Below are 19,053 nucleotides of genomic sequence, written 5' to 3'. Positions count from 1 at the left end.
AGCTAGCCGGAGTTGCCACATCAATTCCTTCTTGTGCAACCTATTTTGCCAATCACCCCCCCCCCCTCACATCCACTGTAACAAAATCCAAAATACCAAACTTAAAACCACTAAAATTTCTACACAAACCACTATGTTTGTATAATGCATTAGTATTTTTTCCAGATTTGATATCATATAAATGCTCATATATCCTGTTCTTCAACATCCTTTCCGTCTTTCCGACGTAGAATGAAGAACAGGAAGTACATTTAGCAAGATATACCAGTTTACTGGAACAACAGTTCCAATTTTTTAAAATAATGGTAAAAGGTCTGGGTGATGTAAAAGAATAAGATAATTGGTAGAGGGCAATTTTGGATGTGGTCTTGGGGTCAAGCAAATCAGTGCATTGTATTAGTGCAGTCCCTTGTAGGGGGCCCCCATTCTGTAGGTTGGTGATGCCCCAAAATGGTAGTAGCTACCCTGGTACATGTGTACAATATAATGAAGTAGATGAAAGCCTAGATATGTGAATGCTCATGACAAAAACTAGATAAAAGGATCCACCAAGGATTACAGCATCTCATCTTTTTATGGTGACCACTAATGCTTTCCACAGAGATACACATTTAAATTGTGGAGTGCTGTACTGGGCTCAAGGAAGGAGGACTTTTTTAAAGCTATGCATTCTTAGATATAAGATATTTTTATTTGTTTATTCATTACTTTGGTTGACTACTCATTCGATTTATACCCTAGGCAGTAAATTATGTTGTAACAAATACGTGTATTCAGCCAGTAGATGACACCCATGGGAATAACACCTAATTCCACAAATTTTCTCTGGAATATAAAACAAGAGCCACAAAAATGCAAAAAACAAAAATATACAGAGGTTAGGAGCTTGATTTTGCCCCTGAACTCACATCTTTCAAAGATATCCCTGGGGCATCTTTGAATCTACTTTAAGATGCCACAATATTAGTAGTGAAAGAGAAGCAGTTAATGTTAAATCGTTTTAATCTCCACTTGAATAGATAACTTCAAAGCTGCCAATCTGAAAATGAGTGGGTATAAACAGAATACATGAAGGGCCATAACAGCATCACACATTTATGGCTGCTAATTAGGAGAAGGCGGCAACACAATTACAGCTTCCTTACTCATGAGCACTGGCTCTTATGGCGACTTAAAGGAATCCTTGTGTTCTCCCTCAGCAGCTGATTACACAGATGATATTTATAAGTCTTGACTAATTATGCAGCATGTATTTCTCCATTTGCACTTGTGCAGTACATCAACAGTGAGCTCATAGGAAGGCTGCAGTTACCGTATCCTGATGAAATCTGCAAAGAAAGCAGCAGAAGGGGTCTGACGGCTCTTTTTTGAGCTGTTGGAACAAATTACCTACCAGAGCTGATGCAAACACTTGCTCCTTTGTGAGATGCCTTGACCTTTCTCCTCTGACACAACAATAACTTTCAAATTATTTATGATTTCCACATACTGCACTAAAATGTTGCAATGTGCTCTTCTTCCCCACAATAATTTCTGTTTTTACGGCACGCAGTTTTACATCAGTGATTCTGGCAGAATTATTACACTGCATTTGCCCTTTATGCAGACAGAAATGAATAGATTTATGGTTTCATATGTTCAGAATAGTTAATAACTTGTGTTCTAGCATAAAGGTGAATGTGAAACACAGATTTGAGTGTATTAGTTTGAAAAGCTTGTGTTCTAACCCAGTAAGTCATAGGCGCATAAAGTCACCTAAACTATGAGTTTTCAACAATGCCCTGAGTATTCTCCCTGGTGTCATCATTCAACACTCTAGCTGCCACTGCAGGCTATACTTTTCTTTATTAATAGATATACTAAAACAAGTAATAAGAGTTGTCTGATGCCAGCAGAAAATGAATTTAAGCCTCAGTCAAATTGTTGGGAAATACAGTGTGTATGTCTGCATTATCAGCTGATGTGTGTACACACAATTATCACTTTTACAAGCAGTCCAGATGTGCTTTGCTCTTGATCTTTTTTTTTTTCCTTTGTTTACTTCTACGGACTCACTACTTTGTCTCCGTTTCCATACTTCAAACATTGTAAATTAACATTCAATCATTCATTCATTATTCATTAATTCTTTCCCTGATATAATAGTCAGGGTTATACAAGAGACAGAGCCTGTCCCTGCATTCACTAGACATAAGGCAAAGAACCAGTCCTAGATGGGATGTCTGTCCACTACCGGATGCACTTGCAGACATTCTAAATCATACAATGCACACATACTAGTGAGCAATGTAGAAGCTTGTGAGTTATGCCTTCCAATTTTAAGGTTCCAGTATATACCATCATTGATGGCAAATGCCTAATCCTCTGAGATACAATGAATATGTAATTAAGCTGAACAGGACATGTAAATGCTCAAGTGTCACATAATATTTGCTGCAAGTTTCCTTCTCCATGTCTGCCAGTTATCATGTCACCACACAGTCTGTTAATGCTGAGAACTAAACAGCTAGTTAATTATCTCATTTTTTGTTGCAGCACTGGTGGATGCTTTACCACCCCATACAGTGACTAGGTATAGTGATGTCCTGAAAACAATATCCACTATGGCAGTGATCTGCTAATTGTATGTGTGCAAATCAGTGGTTTTGGAAGGGTGTTGGGCTAGCGTGTGACATACTACTGCACATATCTTACGTTTGCTCAATAGAAAATGCTTGCACCCGTCCCCAATGTTTTCAATGACTGATTGAGAACAGCATGAAGTCCAAAATGGCAGTAGCTGGTTTAGTAGAAAAATGTCACTGTGCTGTCTAGTTTTATTTTAGATTGTGCATACACTGAGTATTACTCTGTCTTAATTGTTGATTAACTTTTAATAGTTACCTTGTTCTTCTGGGCTGATATTTTTCTGTGCTACAAGGCCACCTTCAATTTGTGTAATCTCTGTGCTCCTTGGCATCCTTTTCTCTTGTACTTGTATCCCTTATTACATTGTGTTTACTCTGTTGTAAGCCGAAATCAGCCAGACTGCCTATGTGTGGATAGTACTTTCCCTTGTATGTTGGCTGGAGAATTAACGCATATTTTTATTTTATTGGTTTGACTACTGCAGTAGTTTAGCTCATTTCTATGTTAGGAAAGAACTGAATGTAGGCTAGATGAATGCCAGTGTTTTCATTGCACTATTAAGAGTTTCCTTGTGAATATTAGAGATCCTAAGTCACTTAAACACTGAAAACAGATGAGAATGCAGACTGAAAAAAAGTCAAGCATAGATCATTGAATTTTGATGTTCCTAAAAAGATATGGGGAATGTGGTGCTTTGCCTATGATTCATAAAAGCAGAACACTCAAGTCCCCAATAAGAAAAAACAAAGTTTAATACATTACAAGCTAATATGCTTTCTCTCAAAGCTTCTTCAGGTATACAATAAATTAACAAAGTCATATTACAAAAATAACCTAAACACAATCACATTACATTTAATATAAACAACAATTGATTAAAAATGATGTCAATCAATCAAGACCTTTTACATTTTAAAACATAAAATACATCTTTTAAAACTGGCTCCTAAGAATTGTGTTAACTTAAACCTGGAAAACAATCAGCAAGAAGTAAGTTTATCCAGTTATATTGAGCAATTTCCAATCATAAGTTAATGTCACCTCCTCTACTATCTGAAATAATAAATTCTAGTAACATAAATTTAACACTCAGAATGTAATTAAATTATTAACAACTGATGAATGCTTCAGTTGATGAGTATTGTATCAACATGATTAACCAATATGATTCGCCAACTCTACATCATTGTAGGAAATAGATTGTAAATGCAAACATTATTTACATTCATGTAAACATTTGCATTCATGAACTATACCTAAATACTAAATGCCAGCAAATACATTATGCTATGTTTACTCTTCTACGTGGTGCATTTCTGCCCCGTCACTCCCTAACTTACATATACTAATTCCATCACTCCTTAACTTATACATAACTAATTCCATCACTTCCTAACTTATAAACACTAATTCCATCACTTCCTAACTTATAAACACTAATTCCATCACTCCCTAACTTATAAACACTAATTCCATCACTCCCTAACTTATACATACTAATTCCATCACTCCCTAACTTATAAACACTAATTCCATCACTTCCTAACTTATACATACTAATTCCATCACTCCCTAACTTATACATACTAATTCCATCACTTTCTAACTTATAAACACTAATTCCAATTCCATCACTCCTTAATTTATACATACTAATTCCATCACTCCTTAACTTATACATACTAATTCCATCACTTCCTAACTTATAAACACTAATTCCATCACTACCTAACTTATACATACTAATTCCATCACTCCCTAACTTATACATACTAATTCCATCACTTTCTAACTTATAAACACTAATTCCATTACTACCTAACTTATACATACTAATTCCATCACTCCTTAATTTATACATACTAATTCCATCACTCCTTAACTTATATATACTAATTCCATCACTTCCTAACTTATAAACACTAATTCCATCACTACCTAACTTATACATACTAATTCCATCACTCCCTAGCTTATGCATACTAATTCCATCTCTCCTTAACTTATACATACTAATTCCATCACTCCCTAACTTATACATACTAATTCCATCACTCCCTAGCTTATGCATACTAATTCCATCACTCCTTAACTTATACATACTAATTCCATCACTCCCTAGCTTATGCATACTAATTCCATCACTCCTTAACTTATACATACTAAATCCATCACTCCCTAGCTTATGCATACTAATTCCATCACTCCTTAACTTATACATACTAATTCCATCACTCTCTAACATAAACATACTAATTCCACCACTCCCTAGCTTATGCATACTAATTCCATCACTCCTTAACTTATACATACTAATTCCATTACTCCCTAGCTTATGCATACTAATTCCATCACTCCTTAACTTATACATACTAAATCCATCACTCCCTAGCTTATGCATACTAATTCCATCACTCCTTAACTTATACATACTAATTCCATCACTCCCTAACTTATATATACTAATTCCATCACTCCCTAACCTATAAATCCTAATTACATCACTCCCTAACTTATAAATACTAATTCTGATTAATGATGTGCATGTTTTAGCGTGTAAGAACTAAGATTTGATAGACAGTACCTCTATACTCTTTTGTTAAACTCTGAGTTAATTGTCAATACCTCCCCTCTATATGGTGAAGTTCTTATGTATTGGAGATATATGAAATACTTTAGCATTAGGTTTTATTGCCTTTTTTGTAAATAACACCTTTAAACTCATGTTACAATTGTGAATCCAAGCATTATAATGCATGTTTATATTACCTCATGCATACTGTATTGTTTGTAAACATTTTTATGGTGTATGTAATACTTGTGGAGCTTTTCTCCCTGGGCCTCTGCTGAAAAAGGGTACAAGCTCAGTCAGACATTCCCGGCCAACAAATGTCAAATTAATAAATAAATAAATGTCATCACTCCCTAACTTATAAATACAAATTCCATCACTCTCTAACTTATACATACTAATTCCATCACTCCCTAACTTATACATACTAATTCCATCACTCCCTAACTTATACATACTAATTCCATCACTCGCTAACTTATACATACTATTTCCACCACTCCCTAACTTATATATATACTAATTCCATCACTCCCTAACTTATACATACTAATTCCATCACTCCCTAACTTATACATACTAATTCCATCACTCCCTAACTTATACATACTATTTCCATCACTCCCTAACTTATACATACTAATTCCATCACTCCCTAACTTATACATACTATTTCCATCACTCTCTAACTTATAAATACTAATTCCATCACTCCCTAACTTATATATATACTAATTCCATCACTCTCTAACTTACAAATACTAATTCCATCACTCCCTAACTTATACATACTAATTCCATCACTCCCTAACTTATATATATATACTAATTCCATCACTCTCTAACTTACAAATACTAATTCCATCACTCCCTAACTTATACATACTAATTCCATCACTCCCTAACTTATATATATATAATAATTCCATCACTCTCTAACTTACAAATACTAATTCCATCACTCCCTAACTTATATATACTAATTCCATCACTCTCTAACTTACAAATACTAATTCCATCACTCCCTAACTTATACATACTAATTCCATCACTCCCTAACTTATATATATACTAATTCCATCACTCTCTAACTTACAAATACTAATTCCATCACTCCCTAACTTATATATACTAATTCCATCACTCTCTAACTTATAAATACTAATTCCATCACTCCCTAACTTATACATACTAATTCCATCACTCCCTAACTTATATATACTAATTCCATCACTCCCTAACTTAAAAATACTAATTCCATCACTCCCTAACTTATACATACTAATTCCATCACTCCCTAACTTATACATACTATTTCCATCACTCTCTAACTTATAAATACTAATTCCATCACTCCCTAACTTATACATACTAATTCCATCACTCCCTAACTTATACATACTAATTCCATCACTCCCTAACTTATATATATACTAATTCCATCACTATGTAACTTACAAATACTAATTCCATCACTTCCTAACTTATACATACTAATTACATCACTCTCTAACTTATAAATACTAATTCTATCACTCCCTAACTTATACATACTAATTCCATCACTCTCTAACTTATAAATACTAATTCCATCACTCCCTAACTTATATATATACTAATTCCATCACTCTCTAACTTACAAATACTAATTCCATCACTTCCTAACTTATATATACTAATTCCATCACTTCCTAACTTATATATACTAATTCCATCACTCCCTAATTTACAAATACTAATTCCATCACTCCCTAACTTATGCATTCTAATTCCATCACTCCCTAACTTATATATATACTAATTCCATCACTCTCTAACTTACAAATACTAATTCCATCACTTCCTAACTTATATATACTAATTCCATCACTCTCTAACTTACAAATACTAATTCCATCACTTCCTAACTTATACATACTAATTCCATCACTTCCTAACTAGCATATGTCCGAATCACAAAACACTGAACACACATACATGAAAGCGTTTAACATCGACAAGTGCTTCTGTGTATGGGTACCTGTTTCATAGATCGGACTACAGTGCCGGTAAGGGAAAATTCCCTTTTCCCCTCTGTAGTGCGATCTGAGAGTGAAAATAATAAAGTGGGGGTGTGGGGGGGGGGTGCCCTGCAGAAACGTAGATTTTTTTTTTTGAACTACACATACACGGAAGCACTTTTCAATGTTAAGTGCTTTCGTGTATGTGTGTTCAATGTTTTGTGATTAGGACATATGCTAGTCGAGCATGTGCCTAGTCCCATATATACATACAGATATATATATATATATATATATATATATATATATATATATATATGTGTGTGTGTGTGTGTGTGTGAGTGAGCACATACGCGCAGACATACACACATGCATATATACATACATACATATATACTGTAAAAAATAGCGAAGGACCAAGCCACGGCAATACAAGGCCTAAACTATACATACTGGATCTCTGTGTCACTACTAGACAGAGGCATAGTAAACTAAACCCTAAAAGGGCGTAGTATTCTTATCCTAAGGGGTGGTGTAAGCCATATACACTCTGGCTAGGCTTATAAATGCCTTAGGGCAGATAGCCTAGTACGAACCTGTGAACCTATAACATTAGTTTGAGGTAGATTACATCAAACATCAAAAGCTAAAAGCACTAAAACTTGAAACAAAAGAACTTTATTGATTCCAAAGAAAATCACACCAAAAGCTAAAAGCACCTAGACATTGATTTTACAGGGTCAAGCCCTCTGCACCCCCATACATCCACTGTTACTTATATATACACCAACTCAAGCATCGCACATAAGTGGGGAAAGGAGAAACTCCCTTACTTAATGAATTATTTAGTGAACCACATTGAATAACTTCACTTTTTATAGCAACATGTAGGGATAGAGACTCAGATCTGCTACCCTGCCCAACAAGATTCATGGAAAACACGTTTTGGAGTTCCGATGACTCAGTAGTCAATGTTTTACAAGGCTGTAGCACAGTTTGATGAAAGTGCCAGTGTATAATTTGATGTATAACTTCACTTCCATCCTATTTCTGTCTGAGATCTCACTACAGCGAGGAAATGCAAAATCTGTAATTCTCGCTGTTATGTAATCTCACACAGCACAACAGCTATACAGTTGGATTAACTCATTCTCGATCAGCTGCACTGGTCTTCTCTTTAGTTAAACAAACTGGCTTTAAAACCAAAACCAACCCGGATATCTATCTATCTACAGATATATATATATATATATATATATATATATATATATATATAGATTCACTTTATATCCTCGAAAAACTGAAATGTCAAAATTCAGTATTTCGAAGCTATAAAGTCGAATTTTTGAAACATAGAAAACTCAGAAGCACGAAATTCAAAATCTCACACACACACACACCACCACCACACAAGCTACATTCTGCTCGCACACACACATCACAGCAACAAAACACACTTAACACACACCACAACCCCTACCCCAAACCCTTAATACACACACACACACACACACACACACACACACACACACACACACACACCAGGGGCGGCTCATGCTATCGGTCTGCAAGACTGCAGCCCTCCCACCTAGAAATAAAAGAAATACATAATATAAACATAAACTTTAATAAAAAAAATTCTTTTTTACTGAGTACCGGAACTGCCTCGCATGAGTGGACACACTCAGACTGCCCCGCAGATGCCCAGGAATCTCTGTGAACTTTGACTGCCTGAGTTAGCAGTCCAGATGCAGAGAAGGTATTTTCTGCCACGCAGATGCCCAAGATGCTATGCGGTAGACGACCACACAGAAGAGAGGAGCTCTGGCTGCTTGAGCTGCAGACAGGACCAATCAGGAGAGAGGTAAGCAGGGATTTGAGCACAGGACCAATCAGGAGTGAGGTAAGTTGAGTTCACAGCTCCTGCAGGGAAGCGTTAAGTCGAGCGCGGGTTTGAGACAATGGAGTTGGACCTGGCTTTCCAGACATATTTACAGGTAAGGTGTGTGTGTGTAAGAATCTCATAGCTCCGGTTAAGCAAGCCAGTGACAGCTCCGTTTGTGGAAATATCTCTGAACAAGGTAGCTGTTTATTCAGAACAGCAGCAGCTCCGTTAGTGGAAATGTCTCTGTTTGAACAAGGTAGCTGTTTATTCAGACCAGCAGCATTGACCGGCTGTTTATTCAAACCAAAGGGTGTGTATGTCGTTCTGTGACCAGCTGTTTATTCAAACCAAAGGGTGTGTGTGTCGTTCTGTGACCAGCTGTATATTCAAAGGGTGTGTGTTATTCAGACCAGCAGCAGCTCCATTAGTGGAAATATCTCTGTTTGAACAAGATAGCTGTTTATTCAGACCAGCAGCACCTCCGTTAGTGGAAATATCTCTGTTTGAACAAGGTAGCTGACTGTTTATTCAGACCAGCAACATGACCGGCTGTTTATGCAAACCAAAGTGTGTGTGTGTAAAATACCCTTGTTAACACATAGTGGTGGGTAGAAATACTCAGGCTTGAAGCCTGTACCTTGGATGCAGGTGGCAAGGACCTGAATTCTCTACCCACCACTATTTGTAAAAAATTGCAGATTTTTGCCTCATATTTGTTCTGTTCATCATAAAATCTGTGGTTTCTGTATCTTCATATTTCCTTGCAAAGGTTTGTAGTGCAGTGGTGCACTGGCAGCAGTGTTGCCTGACAGCTTGGCTGGGGTGCCTTCTGTGTGGAGTCTGCATGTCCTCCCATCCCTTACAAATATGTGTCTGGAGTGTTTCTCCCTGCTCTGCTGAAATTTGGCTTTATTTTGTTCCAAGTCAGACTAGTTTCCTGGTTAACAAATGTTTATAAATAACAGGCATTTGAATTTCAGACTTCATATTCTTCTGAAAGTACATGGTAAAACAAAACCTTTTATTCTAGCAATTGTCTAAGTTTATAACATGGATATTTGAAATTTGCCCATATTTTTGGGACTGTATTCCCACATTATTGGCCTCGTCCGGGTATTTTGTAGTAAGGTTGAGAGCTATGGTGAGAACTGAATTCACTGAATATGTTTGGCAGCTGTATTCCCACATTATTGGCTTTTTTCAGGTGTTTTTTGCTAAGAGGTTGACAGCTATGGTGAGAACTGAATTCACTAAAATAGTAGCCATTTAAGTTTGTCTTCCTCTGTTTCAGCTGATTTGGCATAGTGGTATGTTTCTCTGACTGTTTTGCACAGGGTCCCCTGGGTTCAAGATGCGGCAGTGAAATGTATGGTGGTTACGCAGCATTTTATTCTAGCAACTTTCCAATATTATACAAGCAATGTTTAAAATGTGTCCCTGGTTTTTGGCCTTTTGTCCCCCCCACCCAATAAATTTTGGGTTTTTCCAGATATCTTGTGCTGCAAAGTTCAGAGATACAGCTGAGTGTCTAGTAGATTTTACAAGGAGCTGAGAGCTGCAGGGGAACAAAAGTTTAGTGCTGCTTATGCTAAGTCTGCTTGCATTGTTAATAGCACAACAGGTAGTGTACTTGCTTTTGATGCAGAAGGCTGTGGGTTCTACTCCCACAGTAGGTAGATGCATTGCTGATACTGTACTGTGTTGTAAAGGGGATGGATGCTGCAGTTCTTTTTGGCAAAGATATCTAGTAACTATGCACCTGTTATCAGTTTGCTATCCATTCCCTATTGCGGTATTACTAGCTTATCATTTTTTTAATGCATGCAACATAGGCAATTTATTCTTCAAGGGCAACAGGCACTCTATTTGTAGATGAAACAATGACATATAAAGTTGTTTGCTAGCAGCAACCTCTTTATTAGTTACAGATTTCTTTAATGTGGATTTTACTACTTCAGAGATTGTGCATATTTACTGATACTGGTGGACTATAGAAGGTTGAGTAGACGTTTTATGATGGAAATTTTCTGAATTGGGCAGTTTTATCATTGGTGCATGCATTTTGTTTCATTTTTTACTGGAAAAATGTTCAAAATAAATTTAAAATGCCCTCTAACAACTGTACTGTATTGTACAAGGAATATAATGTAATACAGTCAGGAAGGTGTATTAAAGAGCATGTGTATGTTTCATGTTCAATGAGCCTATGATTTTGAAAACAGCCCAGAGTTAATCTTTATCTGCCACTGGCAAAATGTATTCTCTTTGAATGTGGGTTTCAATGCTGTTTCAATGCACGTGAGTTTCAAGGGCAGAGAAGTTTTAATGCTAAGTCTATTTTCATTGAGAGACTGCATTGCTTTGTTTAACAGATATCTATTAGGGTTTGTGTGTAAAATGCAAAATAAAACTTTCAAATGAAATCTAAATCATTACAGAAGTAAAGCAGTATGCACATTACAGTGGTTATGGTAAATGGGGCAAAATAACCAAGGAATGGGACTTGGAATGGCTGCAGGGGGGAGGCTCCATTCGACCATGATTTTGTGAGGGGGAACGGATAGCAAACTCAGACAGCCCCAGTTGAACTATACCTCTCAGTTGTCCATATTTTTGCAGAATGAATAGATATTTGCTTCTTATTTTTGGTTTGTTCCTCATAAAATTTGTGGTTTTCTAGCAAATCATTTAGGAATGAAGTCACTAAATGACAGACATTGAGTTTCAGACGTCATAACCATCAGAAAAATGCATGCTAATGCAAGACCTGTTATTCTATCAACTGTCTTAAGTTTATACAAGAGCAATCTTTAGTAGTGTTTGTATGTTCCCCCAATATTTTTGACCTTGTCCAGATTTCCTGCATTAAGAGGTTGAGAGGTACGTGCAAATCGCTTTGTAGAATTAAGAATATCCAAACCTCTCAATTGTCCCCAATTTTGGCTCAAAATGTTGCTCTCCCCTAATAATCCCTCCTCAAAATGGCAATTTTGGAAGAAAATGCGGAGGGTTTACAATTATATATAACTGTAATGAGCAGAGTTATAGATTACTTTTATTTCAGAAATGCATGTAGATGCTCTTATTTTGTTAGCTGCTCAAGTTAACAGTGTTAATATTAAAAAGGTGTCCCTTTTTTGACAGGTTCCCAGCTGTATTGTGTGGCAACTTTATATTTTTGCATCACATTTTTGGTCTGTTTTTCATAAAATTGTGGTTTTCTGGCAAATTAGTGGCAAGTCATTAAAGACTGAAGTTAGAAAATAATGGCAGATATTTGAGTTTCAGATTTTATATCCTTCAGAAAATTTGTACTAATGCAAGATCTACTACTGTTCTATTATCTAAGTTAATAAAAGCAATATTTAAAAATTGTCCTTATTTTTGGGCCTGTGTCCCACTTCTAGTTCTATGCATGGCTTTGTCTGGATTTCTTGCTCTGAAGTTGAGAGGTATGAGTGTCAGAGCCATCACTGTCATCCAGAGACATTTCAAATTATGACATACTTGTTGCACCCCACTCCCCATTGTAGTGGCTCTGGATGTGTCCGAGGAAGGCAAGGAGCAGTTATGCAGTGTAAGTGTGCAGTGTATTCCCCCATCCAAGGTACACCACAAGTACGACCGTGGCTTTTCATCTGTCCTTGATTTTGCAGAATGTTCTGATTTTCTGACAGATTTTTATACTGTTGATTTATGCTTCTTATTATTCAGGAAATGCATGCTGCCACAGTGCCCTGTTGCTCTGTTTAAGTAGCAATGACTTAATGAGCATCAGGTAAGCTTGTCGGAGATTGTAAGATGCAAGTAAGCTTTAATATGCATACTGTTAAAGAATTACCAGCATTAAAAGCCTTTTCGTTGTTGCCATGCAGAGAATATTTACATAACTAGATAATGTATAAGCCTTGGGTATTGAAATGCATATGACAGTATTTGTAATAAAAGGACAGGATTACAGTATTTTCAGAAGCTCATTACATTTATTGGAGACTTGCAGTCATCTTTGCAGGCTTACCCGTAAAATAAACAGAATGCCAGTCTATCATGTGTGGTCCATAACCTGTGCAGTAATCCTTTAAGCAATTTATTTTGAACTTGTTTCTTGTTTGCTGTTCATTTTTTACTTTGATCATGTCTTCCCAATGAAACAAGTAGATAGTTGTGACAGGCAGCAGGTCTTTTTTTGGATAAGAAACATTTTTACAAGTGGGGGTATCACAGAGATTGCTACTTTCAGCATGTTACTTGGTAATTTTATAAAGCTGAATATATAATTAGAACTGCAGTGCAAGGAGTAGTGGTTTGTGTTGAGTGCTGCTTTTTTTTATACTTGATTTTGACTGGCATTCCAGTAATGTATTTAAAAAGTAATTTATTTTTTTCATGCCTCACAACCTGTTTCCATCTGGATATTAAGTAAGTTGTCATGTAGCCAATGCATTGAAATATTTTTTTCTTCTACACTTCATTTTGTCTTGATTGGACTCTCGTAATGACTGTTTGGCACCCAAGGCAGCGTATTTAATTAAAGATCCAGTTGTTGTGGTTTTGAGCATAGCTCCACCCCTTTCTAGTTGGCCACACCCCTTCCCATTGGCCCCACCCATTCAACTGTCTCCTGCAGCCCTCCTTTAATTTGAAGTCACCATCCCCCACTGACACACACACACACACTTACCTGAATACATAACCACAGCGGAACCTCAGAAGTGTGAAATTCAAAACCTCCAGTATTTGAGGTTTTGAAATTCGTGCTTCTGAGCTTTCGCTCTTTTCAGGATTCCACTTTATGGGCTCGAAACACTGAATTTCAACATGTCAGTATTTTGAGCTTATAAAGTGAATCCATATATATATATATATATATATATATATATATATATATATATATATATATATATAAAAACACTGAAAGTGCATAAGAGCGAATTTGAATATCTCAGATTTGTGCTTATGCATTTCTGGTACATCGTGTGTAGTGTTATGGTCCCTGAAATCGGATGTGAGTATTTGTGTATGTTTTTGTACGTTGTGTGTGGGTAAGGGTAGGGAGGTGTAAGTGTGAGTGCTGGATTTGTTGGTGTTTGTGTATGTGTGATGTGTGTTAGTGTGCGAGCGAGTGGAGGATGGCGTGGTGTGTGGTTTGTTTTTGTTTATGTTATGTGTGACCTTGGAGTTGGTATATATTAGTAGGGGGGTGTGGGGGCACAGCCCACCACATGGGGGGGTGCAGGGGAGCTTGCCCCCCTGCTTGTATGTAGTGTAGGGTTGTGTGGTTTGTGTGCTGTGGGTGGAATGGTGTGTATGTTAAGTGGTGTACGGGCTATGTATGTTCATGGTTGTGTGATTCGGGATTGCAACTTTCGGTGTTGTGAATTGTTTCGACTTCATGGTCTCGGGTTACTGAATTTCGAGATTTCAGTAATTCAAGATTATGAAGTGAAACCATATATGTGTGTGTGTGTGTGTATATTTATGTATCTATCTATATATATCTATCTATGTAATCTATCTATATATCGGTATATATATATATATATATATATATATATATATATATATATATATATATATATACATACACACACACACACACACACACACACAGACACACACATATATATAGATAGATACACATATATGTCTGTCTATATATATATATATATATATATATATATATATATATATATGTGTGTGGGTGTGTGTGTATTTATGTATCTATATCTATGTAATCTAGCTATATATCTGTATATATGTCTATATATATATATATATATATATATATATATATATATATATATATATATATATGTGTGTGTGTGTATTTATGTATCTATATCTATCTATGTAACCTATCTATATATCTGTATATATATCTATATATATATATATATATATATATATATATATATCTATATACACACACACACACACACACACACACACACACATAGAGAGAGAGAGAGAGAGATTTTTATAAAGTCATGAAAATTGCAAGGAAAATGAGGTGCACTAAACAGTTATGAAATCAGAAAAAAATCAAATTCAGCATTGCTTCCTTCATATAATGTTTCTAAGTTCTTGCCGAGAAAAAAAATCCGATAGTCAAGCTCCCAAGGCCTATTTTGCATAATTTAAAAGGAGTAAAATAAAAACACCAAAATAATTCCCCATAGTATGGAACTTAGAAAAGAACTGTGACTTGGGAGACATCTCACACTGACTGGTGTAAGCCCAGTGTGAGTCAGGACCTACCATGCTCCATTAGTTATGTCTGAATGTTTCAGTCTAATAATCCCATTCCAAAAGGGTCTTATGAGTTACTGTCAATTAGCTCCTACTGGCTGAAACAAGTCAGATACTTAGAGAAATGTTACAAAACCACCTAGTGTAGGTTCCTGAAGGTAAAAATGAAAAGGTAAAAACTTTGAAAGACTTACAGAAGACCCATATCATTCAGGTAGGAGAAAACCTTTAATGCGTATTCCTACCCTAGGAAATGTAAACTACCTGATCTTAAAACAGCAAGAAAGAAAGAGAAAAAAAAATGTCCAAGCTACTGTAGCCAGAAGACACAGAGATGCACTGCCTACTAGAACAAGGTGTATGTCTTCTAGCACTGATGTACTGTAGTGTAAAGAATAAATGAATATCCAGATGATAATACAGTGCATGCCTAAGTAGCTAGCTGTAATCTGTGTTCTGATATGGAACGTGGCTCAATGTAAAAAGCTGTAAGCCAACCGCAGTGGAATCGTGCATCAAGTAAAGTGTTAAGCAAGGGACCAGCCACATGATAACTAGCACGAACCTCAAGAGACTAGAATGCTACAGGTAGTTAACAACCACAGTGGAATCGTGCATCAGGTAAAGTGTACAGCAAGGTACCAGCCATGTGCTGACTAGAATGAACCTCAAGAGACTAGAATGCTACAGGTAGTTAACGACCACAATGGAATCGTGCATCAGGTAAAGTGTAGAGCAAGGGACCAGCCACGTGCTGACTAGCACGAATCTCAAGAAACAAGAAGACAACAGGTAGTTAACAACCACAGTGGAACTGTGCATCAGGTAAAGTGCAGAGCAAGGTATCAGCCAAGTACTGACTAGCATGAACCTCAAAAGGCTAGAATGCTACACGTAGTTAGCATAGGTATAGTTACATGCTAAAAAAAGCCTGCACCTTTTGAAATATAATACTTATCCAGATCAGGGAGGCCATTATGTAATTAATAGGGAAAGTTATCTGAATGTATTTTAAGCTAAGTCTCAGTCTGTCCCTCTTGACATGATGACAGTTTTGGAATGAGTAAAGGGAAAATTTGGAAATTGTTAAACCTATAGCTCCACCTCAGGACACAGAGAATTTATTTTGAATGTCAGTAACCTAGTTAAAGATCAAGCTAGGATTCTCTCTCTATATATATGTGAATGTTGTTCCTGATTTTGGTATAGTGTTTTTCTAAGCAGATTGTACAGTTAGATTTTCTTAATACTTACTGATTATCCACGGGAAATGTATACAGACTACATGTTGTGCAAATATTTAGTAGGGATAAAACTGGATATGTGCTTTGGCACACTGCCTGCTTTGCAATATATCTAAGATAATTGGGCTGCACAGTGTGACATAATTTATTTGTTTATTCAAGCTACACATAGTAGTAACGAGTGAAACTTTAATCCCTCCGTCCACAACCCCTTTTTCCCATTTTTTGCACATGGGGTCATGGCGTCACTTTAACACTGAGAATTATCTAGAGCCAAGGCTCACACTGCCAGGTGGCTAGCCCTGCCACAGTTTCTCTTTCATACAACACACTTGCATTCACACTCACACCTACGGCCAGTGTAGAGTATCCAGTCCACCTATTGCATATCTTTGGAATGTGGGAGGAAACTGTAGCACCCAGAGAAAACCCACTCAAAAACCATGGAGGACACACACACTCTGCAATGAATGCACCCCAGCCAACAATCGAACCAGGAAACCTCTTGCTGTGAGGTGACAATGACATCTGCTTAATGCTTCAATATGGAACCTAATACTGAAAAAACTCAGGGGCACAAAGACTGCTGAAATCCTCCCTTGTAATATGGGACCTTGTAAGCTTTTACCACCCCTAAAGCCTCTATAATTTCACTATGAGAATAACTAATAATAATAGAAAAGTGCAACTCAAAAAAGCCGCAGGACAGGAAACTCAAATGAAACTTGAGCTAATCCATATATGGTATCAAATGCTATATGTCGGGGTCTTAGGCTGTGACACAGCACCACAGGTGAAGTAAGAGTGCCAACAAATAGTCGATGACTAGATGAAGCATATTTAGCCTGTGGTAGTCTGTTATCAGTCTAGGGGGAGGGTAAATGAGCATCTGGCACATACGGCAAAGCAAACTTAAAAGGACTATTAAGTGTTCATACCTTATTGTCAGTAACACCATCATGTTGTCAGTGGTTCCAAGAGTTTTTTGATACCTAAGCATTTATACTGAAATCATTACTTTATCTGCTATTTTGAGGCTTGTTTCAATACTACAGATGGAGGCCTGTAGTACAAGGCATACTAATAATGTCTGTTTGTTTTGTTATGTTAGGAGGAGACCTTATAAACTCAAGAGTGAGTTAACAACTGTGGAAATAGGTTATTATAGTTCCTCCAGAAGGGGAAACATTTCTTGTGTTCCTGGACAAGAATTTGGAGTTCTTATTTTTACAAAGGAGTTAATCTCATTTGCAAGCATAGTCCTCAACCTAACTTTAGGTATATGGGATTATTGGCACACAAATTAAATTGTAATCTGTTATAACCAAAACTAATAGGGCTGTTGGCAGTGGTACAGTTAGGCAGGCATAAAACTGGCAAAGTGGGCTTCAGTTAACATCTTCTACTGTTGTTGAAAGTAAACATTCACATTTTTGACTAGAAGCAGTAGATTTGCAAAAATTACTGTGCAAACTGAGTCTCTTACTAACTTTATAAAGTGAAGCACAATTTAATATGTTAAGCTGGTGCTAGGCTGAGCTCTGATATTCATATTCTAACTAACACTAGGAAGATTCTTTTTCATTGTGCATTCTCTTATTTGCTTTTTATATGCAGGAGCCGCCCCCATTCAGGGAATTGTCCATTTCCACTCAGCTATTAAGTCAGTATAATGTGGAGGCAACCTATTAACCTATTTCTTAGTATTACTGCTTCCTTATTTTTGTTTTTTTTTTACTTATCTGATCAAGCTTTCCGAATGATTTCCTAGTTTCCCATTTGCAGACGTGCATGTATCAAAGGGAATGCCTGTCATTTGGCACCGACTTCAGTTGCTGACCATCATGGTCTTGAGGGTTTCAGAGCTTTAAAACAACAGTGTCCAAGTGTTTCACTGAACAAGGAGAAGGTCACTGTAAGCTGCCTGTCGGGTGCCAGGATCCGCCACATAACGCAAGCACTCAGGTCACTCCAAAGCAAGTACAAGTATGACTCCATCATTGTCCATGCTGGTGTGAATGACCTGAGACGTACCTCCCTGGACTACATGAAAAGAGACATAGAGGAGCTCTCTGATCATGTAGCCCAGGCTGGTATGACCATGACCTTGAGTAGCATCTTGCCCTCACCAAGAATGATGCCACAGTATAAAGACAAAATGATCAGTTTCAACAATTGGCTAAAGTATTGGTGTCATTCAAAGGGGATCCAGTGTCTGTCAGCCTGGGATGACATGCTCGACAAGCCACGTTGCTTCGCTAGGGACGGCTTGCACCTGTCACCCTTAGGCTTTCGTATACTGGTCAAGGCTCTTGCCACCCCCATAGTGCCTTTTTTAGGCAAGGCTCAAAGGACAAACCCACCTCCATAGACAACCCAAGGATAAAAAAACTAAAGGTAATGCTGCTCAATGCCAGAAGTCTAAACCTCAAGATGCACGCACTCGAGGCTCCCCTCAGTATAGAGAAAATCGAT

General features: G+C 36.9%; 1 protein-coding gene across 1 annotated transcript in view; it reads left to right on the top strand.

Moving 5' to 3' along the window:
- The window catches only part of PDE1B (phosphodiesterase 1B), a 1,856,783-nt gene that overhangs the window by 544,619 nt on the left and 1,293,111 nt on the right, over positions 1–19,053 (top strand). The window lies entirely within an intron of this gene.

This window comes from Protopterus annectens, chromosome 9.part0 (genome assembly GCF_019279795.1).
Source record: "Protopterus annectens isolate FY-2018-M chromosome 9.part0, PAN1.0, whole genome shotgun sequence".
Classification (NCBI taxonomy): domain Eukaryota; kingdom Metazoa; phylum Chordata; order Ceratodontiformes; family Protopteridae; genus Protopterus; species Protopterus annectens.
This window is presented reverse-complemented; position numbering and strand designations above follow the sequence as displayed.